Here is a 13,346-nt window from a genome sequence, read left to right as displayed (position 1 = left end):
TCATGTATTATGTAATACAGTTATATCACAAATATAAAGACAATCGTTTTCAATTACCTTTGTTTGTTGCTTTTCTATAATCCTGAGCACTATGTTGAGGCCTTTATTGGATTCCTTGACCCAGAAAACATAGGATTAGCATATTTAATTAAGTTTCTAGGTTGACTAGAAGCCGAGATAGCGCAAAATATGTATTTTATGGCGGCCATTTTGAAAATCCAAAATCTGTGTCTGTGCAAATGCCAACATTGATTTTCGGATTCTCCATGCTCTGATGATTCCATAAATGTACAGGTTTGCTTATCTCCCAAATTTTTGAACGAAATTATATTTGTTAACATAGTGAACCTGACAACTAGGCAGAGTGGGATGAAGATAGGCAGGAATGAGGCCAGGAGGATGGTTTTGGTAGACCGTTTGTTCAACAGGAAGGACCGTGAACACAGAGTTTAATACGTATTGTTTTGAAGGAGTGGGAGTAAGGAATATTAAAGGAAAGTTAAATGACAGGAAGAAATGGGCCATTTCAGGGGCAAAGGGAATGTGTTTGGGAAGAAATGGGCCATTTCAGGGGCAAAGGGAATGTGTTTGGGAAGAAATGGGCCATTTCAGGGGCAAAGGGAATGTGTTTGGGAAGAGATGGGCCATTTCAGGGGCAAAGGGAATGTGTTTGGGAAGAGATGGGCCATTTCAGGGGCAAAGGGAATGTGTTTGGGAAGAGATGGGCCATTTCAGGGGAAGGAATGTGTTTGGGAAGAGATGGGCCATTTCAGGGGCAAAGGGAATGTGTTTGGGAAGAGATGGGCCATTTCAGGGGAAGGAATGTGTTTGGGAAGAGATGGGCCATTTCAGGGGCAAAGGGTATGTGTTTAGGAAGAGATGGGCCATTTCAGGGGCAAAGGGAATGTGTTTGGGAAGAGATGGGCCATTTCAGGGGAAGGAATGTGTTTGGGAAGAGATGGGCCATTTCAGGGGCAAAGGGAATGTGTTTGGGAAGAAATGGGCCATTTCAGGGGCAAAGGAAATGTGTTTGGGAAGAGATGGGCCATTTCAGGGGCAAAGGAAATGTGTTTGGGAAGAGATGGGCCATTTCAGGGGAAGGAATGTGTTTGGGAAGAAATGGGCCATTTCAGGGGCAAAGGGAATGTGTTTGGGAAGAAATGGGCCATTTCAGGGGCAAAGGGAATGTGTTTGGGAAGAAATGGGCCATTTCAGGGGCAAACTTCCGTTCAAAAAACTTCCGTTTCCGGTCTTGCTGGCGAGGGTTCGTTTATTCTCAGCTCTCCATGCTATCCATCGAAATCGAAGTTAAGTAATTGTTCCCATTTGTATTTTCGTTATAACTATTTATTTTATGGTGTATATATTGTCTCCCGACGAAGATTTTCGGTGCAAATCTTTCATACCTGTATTGAAAATCGTGTTAATTCGGGTCGTGTTTTGAGGCCTTGTAGTTGTACAGTGAACACTGTACAACCTTGAGGCTTTGTTTTTCTCTCAGCGGTCCGTGTTTTTGTGATCCAATAACTTTCGTTCTCTGTTTTCCCAATCTTTTCACCCCATAGCCCTCTTCCTTGTGTAAATCACAACTCAAAAAAATCCAAAAAAAAAAACATTTCCTTCTCTGTTCTCATTCGTTTATTCATTCTTATTCGTTCGTTCGTTTGTTCTTCGACCACGTGTTTCTCCCCCATTTCCCCAGATAGATTGTCAAATTTCAACTCGTTATTTTATCGTCCATGCGTTATTGTTTTGATTATAGTTACTTTTGGTTTGACTTTCCTGTATAGTGCAGGCCCATATGTCATAACAATATTGTTTGTGTTTTTTGTTTGTTAAAATTGATTTAGCAATGGATTCTGCTTCAGAATATTATAGAGATGTAAAAAAAATAGGGTTCCATTTTTTCTTTTACGTCTAATAGGTAGTAATTCGAAGAAATCCAAGATGGCCGCCATAAAATTTGGAAAATACACTTTTGTGCATATCTTTGTATCTAGATATCATATAAACATGAATAATATGTCCTTTTATATGTTTTCAGACCCAAGGAAGCCATTTCTGCCATTGTTTTTACAGAAAAATGCAAGGAAAATAAAATAGTGGACATATACCAGCCAAAGTGGGGTCGGCCGGCATGAAATCGGTTAATTAAGTTTCCACCATCTAGTTAAGGTCTGGTTTTGACTGTGTTGACGAAATGTGAATCTGAATAGTAGTATCTATCTTTGCAGGACCGACGACAGTTCAAGAGTGTCTAGAAAATTACACCTACCTTCAAGATGAGTGACTCACCACCCAGGAAGATTGAGAAGTCAGTAGATTTCGGACTTTGTTTTGTATGCCAAATGGCCATAGGGCAAACAGACTATACAACCTTTGTAACGAAACCAAAACTCTCCTCTGTCGAGAAACTGATGGCAGGTGCTGAGGAACAGTACACGTATGGTGAAACGCAGTTTGCATCATTGAATAGACGTTTGCAATATTCCTCTGCTGAAGAATTGCTCGCAAAAGGTCTCCGCTACCATAAAGCTTGTTACAAAGATGTTACCAATAAGATGCACATTGATCGAGCAAAGGCTAGGTTTGAGAAAGGAACAACATCAGGCAGTGCCGCAGAAATCCGACTGAAAAAGAGAGGACGACCAAGTTCTAGTGATCTAGGGGAAAGCACGTCAACATCCAGAAGGTGTTCCCGAGAACAGACATTTGACGCGCTCAGATGTGTCATATGCCAGGAAGACAGAGGAAGTGAACTACACAATGTGTCAACAAAGAACATGGGACTCCAGATCAGAAACATTGGCCAAGAAACAAGTAATGACAATCTGAAAGTGAGACTGAACAGTGTCATAAGTTCGCCTGACCCATTGCAAGCAATGGCTGAGGACATGAAATATCATTTACCATGTGTAGTTAAGGCCAAACGTGCTATAGTTAAGACGGAAAAACAAACAGAAACAACCAATGTTAACTTTGGTCAGGTGTTATCAGACCTTGAACTCATTGAAATTGTTGAAACTGCGTTGAATGATACTACTGAAAATGCTGTGCTGAATATGAATGAAATTCATGTAACCTATGTCAATTTACTTAAGGAGCACGACTTTCCGGTCTCAGACAACCATAGTTATAAGCCATACCTGAAACAATTGATCCTAGACAACATTGCCGATGTTCATTTCAGCCGGCCCTCAAACAAAACAAAGCCAGAGCAGATTCTTTCCACAAAGCTCAAAGACCACATGATATCAAGCACAATTACAGCAGACAGCATCAAAGACGATTTTAAAGTACTTTTGCGAGCTGCGAAAATATTGAGGAAAGACATCGCATCTTCCCCAGCATGGAAATTTAATGGAACCTTTGCTGATTACAAGCCACCCCCGATGCTCAACATCTTCTGCAAGCATGCAGTCATGGGAACAAGGAAAGTAGGAAATAGCAACAGGGAGGACTCCATTGGTGTGAGTGCATCATTGTTGGCGCAGCACTTTGTCGGTGCTTATAAATCTGACCGACAGGTATCGTACGAACCAAGAAGCGAGGATGGATCATTCAAACAACGATTTGAAACTCCATTGAGTGTGGGCTTAGCTCTCGACATACACAAAAACACACGATCCAAGGCGCTTGTAGAGAAACTTGCACATCTGGACCTCGCCATCTCCTACAAAAAGGTCATGGAGATTGAGACCAGCATTGCCAACTCCGTACTGAAGCAAATGGAGTCCACCGGAGGCATCTGTCTACCACCATGGTTGGTTCAGGACACGTTCGTCTGGTTTGCCATGGACAACATCGATTTTCTAGAGTCAACTCCTTGCGGGATGAATACCCTTCATGGTACAGCAATTGCGATCTACCAGCCTGTATCACCGGAGAAATCACCCATGATACCACCAATTGAACTTGACCGGTCATCAAAAGCTCAAACGATACATGATGCAGTTGGCTGTAAAACGTTGACCTGCAAGAAGCCAGCACCCGAGAAGAGAAAGAGCGACTGCAAGCTGCTCACATCAAAACCCGAGACAGACAAGAACAAGAAAACCGATATGACCTGGATGATTGGATGCCTGAACTTCGAGGAAGAAGGAGAAGTTGACGTCAAACTCACAGCTCCGGGGACGTGGGGAGCCTTCAATTCCTTGCTATCTTCGTCCAGTGAGAAGACCAATGTTGCTCTCGTTCCTCCGTTGATAAGGTCGCCTCCTACAGACTATGATACACTGTACACGGGTCTGATGAGAGCTCACAACATCACAACTCGTGTTATGGGGAGTGAGGCAATCACAGTCATGACTCTCGATTTGCAGCTATACGACCTGGCGATGAAGCTGTGGGTGGAACGCGAGGACATCAGGAAGCAATTCCTCTTCCGACCTGGTGAGCTACATGTTGTGTTTTGGGCCTTAGCTGCATTAGGAAAATACGTGGAAGGGAGTGGAATTGATCAGGCATGGGTCGAGGCTGGACTTTTCTCGCCAACCACAGTGAGCCAAATACTAAATGGGAGGCACTTGTATCGAGCTCTGGAGGCACACATGGTAACACTGATCGCTTTGTACAACCTGTACTTCCAGAGATTCCTGGCAATGGAACCTGAAGAAAGGGCCTATCTGAACGAGTCATCTGTTCGTCTGGGAGAGGCATATCAGAGAGACATCAGCGGGAGCATGGAGCCAGAGAAGAATCTATGCGACATTCTCAAAAAAACATTGGCCATGATGGAGTCCAGAGATATGACCAAAAAACTGGAACAATTTGAGGTCAGCACAAACAAGATACAGCGCTTCATCCTGAACTACATGAAACAGTTTGAGACTATCCTTCTGTTCATTAGAAGTACAAGACAACGTGATCTGCTGCTGCATATGGAGAGCATCGAGTCTCTCACGAAGTACTTCTTCGCTCACGATCATCTAAACTATGCTCGGTTGCTCCCTCTCTACATTTCAACAATGCAGGAGACTGAAAAGCAGCACCCAGAACTGTGGAGGGAATTCATGAAAGGGAACTTCTGTGTGACAAAAGGATTGGCAGGCTTCACATCAATAGCCCCAGACCATGGCATTGAGCAAGAAAACCGTACACTGAAGGTGATTGGAGGAATCGTAGGGATAACTCAAAATGAGAAGGCGCTTGACAAGTTCTTCCTCATTGCACCTGAGCTGTCAAAGTCACTGCACGAGTTTGCGGAGGGATATGGTCTTGGTGAAAACCAGAGCAGAAAACAACACCACGAAATCACGGGGGGAAAGCTTTCCCGGGTGATGAGCCATGCCTCCAAGCTTTCTAGGGTGTTCCGTGAACATGGCGATCCATTTATGGAAGAGGAAGTAGACGAGGTCTACAACCTGCTCACCAAAGAAGTCATGAATGAAAAAGTGTCCAGCGACATCTTAGAGCGCGACGAGATCGGACAACAGATGTTCCAGCAATTTGCCACAGATCGTTTAGCTGAGGGAAAACTTTCTGTGTGGGACAAAATGACGAAAAGAAAACTTCGAACATTCAAGAGTTCGAATGCCACAACAGAAGTGAGATCGGGCGACAAGCTGATCAAAGTCAAAGAAGAGCGAGGATTGTTGCAGAGGTTCATCGTTATCTCACGGAGCCGACCAGAGCTCGACCTGAAAGAATGTATTGGCACCTATGAATTTGGCATCGTTCCACGTTCTTTATTTGCATCTGATGGATCCCTCTTGTTGGCATACGACAAGGCAAAAATCCTTCGTCAACTTGAGCATCTGGCTGAGCCTGAAGAGCAGGATGTACATGATCCACCAGGAGAACCTATTTCGACAGAAATCAATGAGCATCAAGACGCGGGAATTGCCGCTTTGAATGATGCAGCAGCACACGCTGGGGAAGAAACTAATGACCCATCAACTGACTATGAAATCTCAAGCCAAAATTTGCAGGAACCCTCTCAGATCAGCCAAAACCCAGACACAACCACAAGATCAGGAGTGATCAATGAAAACGAGACTACTTCTCGCCATAGAGTGATAATCATTGATGGCATGGCTCTTGTTAACGGGATCTCCAAAACAGAACAAATGATTACATGCAGTGACTTTGCTCAATCGTTCATTGAACGCCTCGAAAATATTGCCGTGCATTATGATGACGTGAGGTTGGTATTCGACCGATACATCGATAACTCACTGAAAGACAAAATGCGCCTAAAGAGGACAAAGGGGAAATCAACATACTATCACGTCAGGGATAGTACATTGATCCAGAAGATTTCACTCAAAGATTTCCTTTCCAATGTGAAGACCAAGGCAGAGCTTACAGAGTACTTGGCTGTGAAGTGTCTATCTTACAGCAAGGCTCATCCAAACAAGTTGAAGAAGTTCATGGTGACATCAGGAACTAAGACCACGGGCAACACTGAAGTTCCAGACAGTCTACTCACGCACAGCCAAGAAGAGGCCGATACACTCTTAATTCTGCATGCTCTCACAGTCGACAAAGATGCAGAAGTTATCATTGATTCGCCAGATACCGATATCTTCCTCCTACTGATTCAGAGATTTCACGATCTACCACCTGCTACGAGGTTTCTCACTGGGAAGGGAAAGTTGAGGAGGAGCATTGCAGTCCAACCTATTCATGGCATGCTAGGAGAGAAACGTGCGTCTGCAATACTTGGATTCCACGCATTCACGGGGAGTGACATGTCTGGAAGGTTCGCTGGCAGGAGCAAGGACTGATGCTTTAAGGTCTTCATGACATGTGACAACAAGATATGGGAGGCTCTGGAGTCTTTGGGACAAACTGATCCGTCACCAGAAGTGTGTTCCCAGCTGGAACGCTTCGTCTGTCTGCTGTACAAGTCTAAAGTTCACACGAAAGTAAACTCCATCTACATTTCACTGTCTGACAACATGGACCAACTTCTATCCACTCATCCCAACTCTCTCTTCCTTATATGTGGTGACTTCAATTGTCATCATGCCACCTGGTTGGGTGTGGGTTCCTCTCTCACCAGTCATGGCACCTCAGCAAAGGACTTCTGTGACTCACTGGGATTGACACAATCTGTCAATTTCCCGACCCGATCTCAGCCAATGTAGTATCTTCTCTTCTAGACTTGGTTATGACTAACTTCCCTGCTAATGTCTGCTGCTCTTCTTCTGCTCCAATCGGTTCTTCTGATCATGTGCTTGTCAAAGTGGACATCTCTCTGGCCATTCTCAGAGAGCCTCCTCAGCGTCGACGAGTCTGGCATTTCACTCAGGCCGACTGGGACGGTCTTCAAGCAGCCATCAATCGTCTGGATTGGTCTCCCATCTCCACTGCCTCTGACATCAATTCTTCCTGGGAATTCTTCCAAAGCAAACTGATCTCTCTCATGCACAGATTTATCCCATCTCGCCTTCAGTTGTCTTACCCTTCCTCCCGTCCATGGTACACTGAATCTTGTGGTGAGGCAGTTGCCCTGAAACAACTTGCCTTTGCCTCTTGGAAGGCTAATCCAACTGAAGGAAATCTCAGTTCCTTCCACCAAGCTCGGAACAAGTGTGTGTCTACCCTCAGGAGTGCCAGGAAGCACTATCTCTCCTCACTCAAGAATGAACTCTCAAACCTGTCTCCTTCCTCCAAATCCTGGTGGCGTCTGGTCAAATCCGTTTCTGGTGTTTGTTCCCCCTCCATCCCCTCCCTTACCTCAAATGGCCACACAGTTGACATCGCACGTGACAAAGCCGAATGCCTCAACTCTGTGTTTGCCTCAAACTCCTTAGTCCCAAACCCATCTCTCTCTGTTCCCACCTTTCCCAGTCGAACCAAACTGCTCCTGGACTCTGTGACCTTCTCTCCTGACAAGGTGGAGGAGTTTTTGTCAAACCTCGACTCTGATTCTGCAACTGGACCAGATGGCATCAGCCCACGAGTCCTAAAATCCTGCTCTGCCGCTCTATCTCACCCTCTCTCTGTTCTTTTCACCCTATCCTTTGCTCAAGGTCATCTGCCAGCATCCTGGAAATCAGCAAACATTACCGCTTTACACAAAAAAGGTGCAAAAACAGATCCTTGCAACTACAGACCAATCAGCCTGCTCCCAATTATCAGCAAAGTCATGGAATCCATCATTGCTTCGGATATGAAATCTTTCCTCTTCTCCAATGGCTTGATCTCTGATCATCAATTTGGTTTCAGACCAGGTCATTCTACTCTGGACATGCTGCTTCTGCTGTCTCAACAATGGATGGAGGTCCTCAATGCCAAACAGGAAATCAGAGCTGTCTCCCTTGACATATCACGTGCCTTCGATACGGTCTGGCACCCAGCTCCGCTCACCAAACTCTCCTCCTATGGTATCCATGGAAATCTCCATGCATGGCTTGCGGACTTCCTCTCTGGTCGTAGTCAACGTGTGGCCCTGAATGGATTTCTCTCATCTCCCCTTCCCGTTCAGGCTGGAGTTCCCCAAGGCAGTGTGCTGGGCCCTGTGCTTTTTCTGGTCTTTATCAATGATCTCTCCGACTCTCTGGAAAATCCTCTGTATCTCTTTGCTGATGACTCCACTCTCTGCCGCTCCATTCCTCTTCCCTCAGATCGGCAGTCTGCAGCCTCCTCACTCTCTGAAGACCTGGACAAAATCACAGACTGGTCAAACATGTGGAACATGTCTTTCAATCCTGACAAATCTCACACTCTTACTGTGTCTCTCCGAAAAGATCGACTGGACAACCCTCCCATCTACTTTCTCAACAATCCTCTCCAAGAAGTTCTGTCGCTCAAGCTTTTGGGTCTCACCATCTGCCATGATCTTTCTTGGGAAAACCACATTTCCAAGCTGGCCTCCAAAGCCAGTCGCCGACTGGGCATCCTCCGTCGTGCGAAGTCCTTCCTAGGCACACCTGAGCTCCTCACCACATACAAGGCTTTCATCCGCAGCTCAATGGAATACTGTTCTCCCCTATGGGCTGGTGCTCCTGCTTCACACCTGGCTCGGCTTCACGCTGTTGAATCCAAAGCTTTCAGAATCATTGGAATCTCCCGCGATGAAGCTATCTCTGAGGGCCTTTCACTCACTCACCGCAGGCATGTAGGTGGTCTTTCTGTCTTCTACCGACTCCTCTCCGGCCTTGCTCCCCCAGCTCTCTCTGTGCTCTGTCCCCCAAATATTCCTACAGGTCGCACAAGATCTGCCAGTCACCCTCTGATGGTTAAACTGCCGAAATCTCGGCTCTCTGCTCACCTTCACTCTTTCATTCCTCTTTTCTCCCGCCTCTGGAACAAACTCCCACACTCACTTCAATCACACTCCTCCCTCCAGGTCTTCAAAACAGCTGTTCACCACCATCTCTTATCTTCCCCCATCCAAAACCTTTATCTTTTCTACCCCCACTAATTCACCCCAGATCCACCTTGTTTGAAATTCCAACTTCTTTCCTGGAAGTCTTGGCAGTGTCCATATGTTTTATACCTCTCCCACCCCCCCCCCCTTCCCATGCCTCCCCATGCCTCCCCCCCAAAGCCCTCTCCCTCCCACAGTTCTCTCGATGTCTCCATGTCTCTCGGTCCCTGCTCTCAAATGTTGTGTTTGTGTCCTTCCCCCTCTCTCCCCATCGTGTCTACCGCTCCCGATGTTATTTGTTTTGTGTGTCTGTTTGTCTTTCAGTGTGATTAATGTTCGCTCTTTCACGAGCCTCGATCTTGTATACAAAAAAAAAAAAAAGGGAATGTGTTTGGGAAGAGATGGGCCATTTCAGGGGCAAAGGGAATGTGTTTGGGAAGAGATGGGCCATTTCAGGGGCAAAGGGAATGTGTTTGGGAAGAAATGGGCCATTTCAGGGGCAAAAGGAATGTGTATGGGAAGAGATGGGCCATTTCACGGGCAAAGGGAATGTGTTTGGGAAGAGATGGGCCATTTCACGGGCAAAGGGAATGTGTTTGGGAAGAGATGGGCCATTTCAGGGGCAAAGGGAATGTGTTTGGGAAGAAATGGGCCATTTCACGGGCAAAAGGAATGTGTATGGGAAGAGATGGGCCATTTCACGGGCAAAGGGAATGTGTTTGGGAAGAGATGGGCCATTTCACGGGCAAAGGGAATGTGTTTGGGAAGAAATGGGCCATTTCAGGGGAAGGAATGTGTTTGGGAAGAAATGGGCCATTTCAGGGGAAGGAATGTGTTTGGGAAGAGATGGGCCATTTCAGGGGCAAAGGGAATGTGTTTGGGAAGAGATGGGCCATTTCAGGGGCAAAGGGAATGTGTTTGGGAAGAGATGGGCCATTTCAGGGGCAAAGGGAATGTGTTTGGGAAGAGATGGGCCATTTCAGGGGCAAAGGGAATGTGTATGGGAAGAGATGGGCCATTTCAGGGGCAAAGGGAATGTGTTTGGGAAGAGATGGGCCATTTCAGGGGCAAAGGGAATGTGTTTGGGAAGAGATGGGCCATTTCAGGGGCAAAGGGAATGTGTTTGGGAAGAGATGGGCCATTTCAGGGGCAAAGGGAATGTGTATGGGAAGAGATGGGCCATTTCAGGGGCAAAGGGAATGTGTTTGGGAAGAGATGGGCCATTTCAGGGGCAAAGGGAATGTGTTTGGGAAGAGATGGGCCATTTCAGGGGCAAAGGGAATGTGTTTGGGAAGAGATGGGCCATTTCAGGGGCAAAGGGAATGTGTTTGGGAAGAGATGGGCCATTTCAGGGGCAAAGGGAATGTGTTTGGGAAGAGATGGGCCATTTCACGGGCAAAGGAAATGTGATTGGGAAGAGATGGGCCATTTCAGGGGCAAAGGGAATGTGTTTTGTGATAATTATGGAGGGAAGTTTGACTTTTTAGGCGAAAGAAAGGTAGAGACGGTAAAAAGGGAATAACTGTAACTGAGAACACGATTTGTAAGGGTAAAACAGGAAAGGATCTTCACCAAAATCAAATTAGCTTGTTCTTGACACCGAAGCAACTCGCATCCACCAAGTTCCGTCCGACTCCGTCCACAAGTTTTTGCAAATATCATGCGGTATATCGTTTTTCGCCATATCGCACAATGGTGAAGAATCACTTTAATAAGCCTGCCATCTTGCCTTCATTACTAACCACTCTCCCTGTGGTATTCCTCAATGGGCCCAAACATGTCTTGACTTTCTCTCTAACTCTCATCTCATCTAACTCTTATTTACTGAAAGAATGCCTTGCTGTTATGCTTCATATTATTGGCCACATTCTTCTTATATTCTCTTTTCATTTTCCTCCTAATTTCCTCAACCAGCCTCTGTTTCGACTTACACTGATCCTAATCTGCCTCCAGACCGGTTGTTTTATACATAATAAATGCCTTAACCTTATCCTTAACACTCTTTATCTCCTTAATCAACCACCATGGTCTCTTCCTCCCTCTAGTTTTACATTTCACTGAAATATACTTATTCTGTACATGGCACATTTGTTCCTTGAAGTTTTCCCATTTCAATGATGCTCATTGCAAGTCCTCTTGTTCGTTTTTTTCCCAATCCATAGCACATAATTACCTCGTCATACACCCAAAGGTTGCCTTACTTGACTATTCCGCAGGTGCAAATCAGAGGTGGAGCCAGGAGGGCCATTTGGCCTGGGCCTCAAGCTCAACGAGAGACTCAAATTTAAACACTTGTTATTTACCTCTGCCACCGAAGTTGGGTGGAGGTTATGTTTTCACTCATGTCTGTTTGGTTGTCTGTTTCTCTGCTTGTCTGTGGACAGGGTATCTCAAAAGGTTATGGACGGATTTGGACGAAACTTGATGGACAGGTTGGGTGTGTGACAAGGAAGAAAATTGATTACATTTTGGTGAAGATCCGGATCGGAGAATTTTTAAACAGGTATTTTCCTTCAACATTTACACATGAATAGTCAGGAGAATTGCCAATAGTAAATTCCAGAAGAACATTTACACATGAATTGTGAATACTATAACATTTACACATGAATATTTACACAGGAAGAACATTTACACATGAAGAGTGAATACTATAACATTTACACATGAATATTTACACAGGAAGAATATTTACACATGAATATTTACACATGAATATTTACATGAATAACAATAACATGAATAACAATAAATCAATAATAATAATAAATTGCGCTAATAAATAAATTTATTTATTGTAATAATAATTGTAATAATAATTGTAATAATAATTGTAATAATATTGTAATAATAATAAATTTATTGCAATAATAAATAAATAATAATAATAAATTTATTGCAATAATAAATAAATAATAATAATAAATTTATTGAAATAATTAATAAATTTATTAATAATAATAAATAATAAGAATAAATATTATTAAAAAATAATAATAATAATAAATTTAATAATAATAAATATAATAATAAATAATAATAAATAAATAATAATAACATGAATAATAATAACACATGAATATTTACACATGAATATTTACACATGAATATTTACACATGAATATTTACACATAAAGAATACTTCAACATTTACACATGAATAGTCACGAGAATTGCCAATAGCTGAGCATATCTATCAAGGAGGTGAGGAAGAGCTTTTAGAGGAGTTACAGCTAGAAGTGAAGGACTTGAGGAAACAGGAAAGACAAAAGATGTGCTAAAACCTCATCGCCAGATAATATGCACCTGAAAATATAATTGAGGGAGGTGGAAGAGCAGATAAGCGAGATGTTAAATGATATCTTCAACAGCCCATTGGAATCAGGACAGGTACTATAGGAATGGAGCGTAACAAAATATTGTAACACCGTCAATTAACAATTTTTTGATTAACAATTAATTAACAATTATTTTTTTTCTATCTTCTACCGACTCCTCTCCGGCCTTGCTCCCCCAGCTCTCTCTGTGCTTTGTCCCCCAAATATTCCTACAGGTCGCACAAGATCTGCCAGCAACCCTCTGATGGTTAAACTGCCGAGATCTCGGCTCTCTGCTCACCTTCACTCTTTCATTCTTCTTTTCTCCCGCCTCTGGAACAAACTCCCACACTCCCTTCAATTCCAATCCGCCCTCCAGGTCTTTAAAACAGCTGTTCACCACCATCTCTTATCTTCCCCCATCCAAAACCTTGATCTTTTATACCACCGGTAATTTCACCCCAAATGCACTTTGTTTGAAATTCCAACTTCTTTGATGGAAGTCCTGGCAGTGTCGATATGTTTTATACCTCTCCCACCACCCCTCCCCATGCCTCCCTCCCCCCCCCCTACCCCCAAAGCCCTCTACCTCCCACAAATCTCTCGATGTCCCTGCTCTCAAATGTTGTGTTTGTGTCCTTCCCCCTCTCTCCCCATCTTGTCTACCGCTCCCCATGTTATGTTTTATGTGTCGGTTTGTTTTTCTGTGT

The sequence above is a fragment of the Myxine glutinosa genome, chromosome 3 (genome assembly GCF_964187855.1).
Source record: "Myxine glutinosa chromosome 3, kmMyxGlut1.1, whole genome shotgun sequence".
NCBI lineage: Eukaryota > Metazoa > Chordata > Myxini > Myxiniformes > Myxinidae > Myxine > Myxine glutinosa.
The sequence above is the reverse complement of the archived record's forward strand: the minus strand, read 5'-3'. Positions refer to the sequence as shown.